Source organism: Aegilops tauschii, chromosome 4 (assembly GCF_002575655.3).
Source record: "Aegilops tauschii subsp. strangulata cultivar AL8/78 chromosome 4, Aet v6.0, whole genome shotgun sequence".
NCBI lineage: Eukaryota > Viridiplantae > Streptophyta > Magnoliopsida > Poales > Poaceae > Aegilops > Aegilops tauschii.
The window spans coordinates 16,172,761-16,178,603 of record NC_053038.3 but is presented as its reverse complement, the minus strand read 5'-3'; the positions used below and the strand labels follow the sequence as shown (position 1 = coordinate 16,178,603).

At 50.5% G+C, this 5,843-nt stretch overlaps 1 pseudogene; it reads left to right on the top strand.

Annotated features, from left to right (window-relative positions):
- Window positions 1-2,236: 2,236 nt before the first annotated feature.
- LOC141021610 (uncharacterized) lies at window positions 2,237-4,395 on the top strand (annotated as a pseudogene).
- The last annotated feature ends 1,448 nt before the right edge of the window (window positions 4,396-5,843 follow it).

Below are 5,843 nucleotides of genomic sequence, written 5' to 3'. Positions count from 1 at the left end.
TTGTGCTTCCAAATATCCTTAAACCCAGTTTTGCCATGAGAGTCCACCATATCTACCTATGGATTGAGTAAGATCCTTCAAGTAAGCTGTCATTGTGCAAGCAATAAAAATTGCTCTCTAAATATGTATGATTTATTAGCGTGGAGAAAATAAGCTTTATACGATCTTGTGATGTGGAAGAAATAAAAGTGACGGACTGCATAATAAAGGTCCATATCACAAGTGGCAATATAAAGTGACGTTCTTTCGCATTAAGATTTTGTGCATCCAACCCTAAAGCACATGACAACCTCTGCTTCCCTCTGCGAAGGGCCTATCTTTTATCCTTGCCTCATACCCTTATACAAGAGTCATGGTGATTTTCACCATTCCTTTTTATATTTTATCCTTTGGCAAGCACATTGTGTTGGAAAGATCCTGATATATATATATCCAATTGGATGTAAGTTAGCATGAACTATTATTGTTGACATTACCCTTGAGGTAAAAGGTTGGGAGGCAACACTATAAGCCCCTAACTTTCTCTGTGTCTGATTAAAACTCCATACCCATAAGTATTGCGTGAGTGTTAGCAATTGTGAAAGACTAAATGATAGTTGAGTATGTGGACTTGCTGAAAAGCTCTTATATTGACTCTTTCCGATATTATGATAAATTGCAATGGCTTCAATGACCGAGATTATAGTTTGTTAGTTTTCAATGAAGTTCTGATTCATACTTGACATTGTGAATAGATTGTTACTTTAGCATAAGAGATCATATGACAATACACATTTGTGTTGCTGTTATAAGAATGATCATGATGCCCTCATGTCCGTATTTTATTTTATCAACACCTCTATCTCTAAACATGTGGACATATTTTTCGATTTCGGCTTCCGCTTGAGGACAAGCGAGGTCTAAGCTTGGGGGAGTTGATACGTCCATTTTGCATCATGCTTTTATATCGATATTTATTGCATTATGGGATGTTATTACACATTATGTCACAATACTTATGCCTTTTCTCTCTTATTTTTCAAGGTTTACACAAAGAGGGAGAATGCGGGCAGCTAGAATTCTGGGCTGGAAAAGGAGCAAATATTAGAGACCTATTCTGCACAACTCCAAAAGTCCTGAAACTCCACAGAAGTTATTTTTGGAATTTATAAAAAATATTGAGCGAAGAAAGCACCAGAGGGGGGCCACCCACCATCCACGAGGGTGGGGGTGTCCGTGTCAAAACCGGAGAATCTCGGGTAGGGGGTCCCGAACTGTGCGTCTAAGGTTGATGGTAACAGGAGACAGGGGACACGATGTTTACCCAGGTTTGGTCCCTCTCTATGGAGGTAATACCCTACTTCCTGCTTGATTGATCTTGATGAATATGAGTATTACAAGAGTTGATCTACCACGAGATCGTAATGGCTAAACCCTAAAAGTCTAGCCTGTATGACTATGGTAATGAGTCTCTCCCTTTCCGGACTAAGTCCTCCAGTTTATATAGACACCGGGAGGATCTAGGGTTACACAAGGTCGGTTACAAAGGAAAGGAATCTACATATTCGGTCGCCAAGATTGCCTTCCACGCCAAGGAGAGTCCCATCCGGACACGGGTGCAGTCTTCGGTCTTCGCATATTCACAGCCCATCATTCCGGCCCACGATAACAGGCCGGACGCCCGAGGACCCCATAGTCCAGGACTCCCTCAGTAGCCCCTGAACCTGGCTTCAATGACGAGGAGTCCGGCACGCAGATTGTTTTCGGCATTGCAAGACGGGTTCCCTTCTTTCCAAACTCCAAGATAGTCTTCAGACGCAAGGATTGTATCCGGACCTGTAACACACATCACACACAACCGCAGAGAGAATATAGTACTTCCACGAGTCCAATCCGCTGACAACTTTTTCAACATGACATCATGTCTGCCCGGTCATAATTCCGAACCATTTTTCATCTGCCGCTCCATGTTTGGAGACGCGGTTGCCATTGGCACGTCTTGTCAAAGCAGAGATCGTGTCCCCTTATTACGGGATTCTCATCAATACGGGTGTGGGTAACCCAACCGTGCCGTTTACACGGGCCCTGGGAATAGGCGAGTTCTGAGGCAAATGGGGAGGCGTTCAATATTCACTGCCTTTATAAGGGGATAAGGATTCCCTTCTTCTCCCACGCCTTCTCTCTTTCTCCGTCCTTCCAATCTTAAGCTCCAGCGCCCAAGTTTTCATCTTCTTCCCACTCAAGCTAGCACCCAACCATGTCCGGATCCGGAGGTCAGGGCAAGTGGATGGTCTCCTCCGTCAAGGAGAAGGATATTACTGAGCTTCGGGCGGCCGGGTACTTGGCGAAGGAAATCGCCCACCGCCTTCCAGCCCAGGGGCAAATCGTCCCCACGCTGAAGCCCAATGAGAGGGTGGTATTCATCCCTCATTTCCTTCGCGGGCTAGGGTTTCCTCTTCACCCTTTAGTCCGCGGGCTGATGTACTATTACGGGATAGACTTTCATGATCTATCTCCGAATTCCTTCCTCAACATCTCGGCGTTCATCGTCGTGTGCGAGGCCTTCCTCCGCATCCAACCCCACTTCGGGCTGTGGCTCAAGGTCTTCAACGTGAAGCCAAAGGTTGTGGATGGCCAGCACGCAGAGTGCGGAGGAGCTATGGTGAGCAAGCTGTCCAATGTCTCCTGGCCAAAAGGCACTTTTGTGGAGACCGTCAAGGAATGGTAGAAACAATGGTCTACATTACAGAACCCCGTGGCACCGACTGGGCCGCAGCTGCCGAATTCAACCCCGGTGCCCCAATGTAGCTCACCTCCTGGGTCGAGAAGAGCCCGAACTGGTGTTCGCCAGACAAGCTGATAGCGTTGCAGACGCGCGTTCAAAGCATGGTGGACAAGGATGTCAAACTTGTCGATATAATCCAGGTGATGCTAGTTCGCTGGATTCTCCCGTGCCAGAGCCAAAGCCCTCCTCTATGGAAGTTCAATCCGAAGAAGCACCATACCCTGAAGAGGCTCTTCGAGACCACTCACAAAGGCGCCCGGAGGTTGCTCTTTAAGGGCAACGAGAAACCGCCAGCCATAGATTCAGACCGCGGGCACGACATCAACCACCTCGCCAGCGAGGTATGTTTATTTTTAACGCATCCCCCACTTGCCTTTTTCGAGGATGATGTTTGAGCTTTTATCATTGCTTCTTCAGGACTGGACGAAGAGGGCAAAGCGGATCCAGTGTCCGGCTCCGCTGCCTGAAGAACCAGTCATCCCGCGTTTAGGGAAGATGCTGGTGCCGGCACCCTATAAGGCGCCGGAGAAGAAGGCCAATAAGAAGGCCAGGGGGCCAAAAGTGGCCCCCGACGCAAGGGTGCTTCGGACGTGATGTCCGAAGACGAAGAGACCCATTCCTCCGTCCCTGAGGACGACGACGAGGAAGAGGAGAAGGAGGAGGAGGAGAACAACCCTCCCCTTGAGGAGGGAAAGAAGAAGAGGGTGGCTTCCACGAATCTGGAGGCAGGAACTCCCAAGAAGGGGAAGGGCACCCTTGCGGTCAACACCGCGTGGGACGTTGACAGCAGTCCGGAGCGACGCCCCCGCACTAAGCCTCAGGCCGGATCGTAAGTGCTAAGACTCGTGCATGCCCATAGATCTAACCTTTCCTCCTTGTCGTATTGACATGATCAATCATGCTATTACAGTCTGGCCCACAACAGCTCCCAGCGATCCTCATCAGAGGGCTCGTTGGACACGAAGGAGATGGCCAGCGAAACACCGCCGGCCGCATAATCTCCCAAGGCCAAGGGAGACGACGAGGTGCTCTCCCAACGGACCTTCTCGGGCCGGGGAGGGGCACCAGAAGGCAAAGCCCCTGTCGCCGAACACCAGAGGGAGTCAATTCTCATGGAGACTGGGATGAGGGCCGCACTCAATTCGGCCCTCAACCGGACTCGATTCCGGAGATCGATACGGCTCCGGGATCCGGCACGCAGCCTCCTTCGAAAGAAGGGGGTATGCCTATTCCACCGGTGACCCCTGTCCAACCAGGGGCACTAGATAATCTGCTGGAAGCGCTGCGAGGCGCTTCCATTGTGGATGAGCACCGTGTTCTTATGGGCAGGGTGATTGAAAGGATTCAGTCCGCCAAGAGCGGACTGACCGAAGCCTGTAGCAGCCTACTGACCGGTTTGAGGTAAGCGACGCAAAGGGAGAAAATCCCGATATAGACAGTAGCCCCTGAGACACTTTCCGGTGTCCGGAAAGGAAACCGGACAGAGGATCAATCCCCTGAAGGCAGGAGACTAACTAAACTTGTCTTAAATGAATACGCAGGCGTCGCTATTGGCCACAGCTTCACAAACTGCCGAAGTCTCCGGACTAAAGCAGAGACTGGAGCAGGCCGAGACGAGCTCGGTCTGGTGAGGAGGCAACTCCAGGAAAAACAAGGTATGGGATAACCCGCTTTATATTAAGACGACAAAATGATATGTATTGACTGAAGTGTCCATATGTATATAGAAGCTACGACCGAGGTCGAGGCCCTGAAAGAGGCCCTGGCCGAAGCCGAGGGCAAGGCTGCCGAGGAGCAGGCCGCTCGTAAGAAGCTCAAGGCCTGGGTCAGCGAGGTTCAACAGGAGCTCCAGGACGCGGTGAGGAAGTTCGAGACCTTGGAGCGCGATGCGTCGGCTCGAGAGACCGAACTCGCCAAGGCTCGCCAGAGAGCGGAGACAGCCCGGAATGAGGCCCAGGGCGCCCTCCAAGAGATCCAGGAGGCCAGGAAGATCGCTGCGGGTAAGGCATTCAGTATGCAAAGAAAATATACGAAAAGGAATTATCTTTTACTAACCCGGATTCGGAGTTCTCCAGGGGATTTTGCTGACCTGCCGCGAAGTGTGTCCGACGCCGCAGAGTTCTTTCGAGCCGAGGAAGGGAGCTCCACGGAGAAATTGTTCTGGTCACAGTATCTTGTGCCAGAGCATCCCGTGCCCTTCACCGATCAGCTGAAACAGCTGGTGGAGCTGCATAGGGTTGCCAAACTAGCCATAAAGGATTTGATAATCTGGCTATGGCCAGCCGAAGCTATGCCCGGCAGCTACTTTGGACTCGTGAAGCGGCTGGTGAACGCTTGTCCTCGGCTGGACGTCGTCAAGCGATCGGCCTGTATTGAAGGTGCGCGCATGGCCTTCGCCCGTTGCAAGATGTGGTGGGCGAAGATGAACGCCGTCGAGCTGGCCAGGGGGCCGCCAGAGGGCAAGGAGCACCGCACACCCGAGCGCTATTTTGCGGATGTCCTAGAAGGGTCTCGCATTGTGGCAACGCAGTGCGGGAAGGACATTATTTTTGAATGAATACAGTCGTGTTTGCCTTCGCCTTGTATGATGAAACAAAGTCTGGTTGCAATATAATGCTTGTTATGTTTTAATTTTTTCCTCCTGTGCGGCCGTATTGTATGGACTCTAAGGGTTGGCCAGTTGTCGGCTTCTACCCCCACGTGGGTAGTACGAGGGTGTTCGGGATGGAATCTAAACAATCTTGATCCAATTGTATGGTCCTTGAAGGAGTTGTTTAGCGCAACGAACCAGTCAATCAGACTATGCGGCTTAAATGCCCTCACTTAGCCATAGGAGTTTTACGATAAAACATAGGCGCAGCCCCTAGTTTTCGAACCAGAGTGCTATGAGCATCTGATCAGGAAGTACCGATCCTTCGCGTAATGCGGTAGACATCTCCAACGATTTGTAACCTCCGAACAGCTGACCGGCTCTCGCTGCATCATGACAGTCAGTTTTCGGCTTTCTCTACTAAGGTGCTCCTTTGGATAAACCAGGGCACAATCGCTGTAGTTCTCCCTTTACTACCTTAGCCGATAT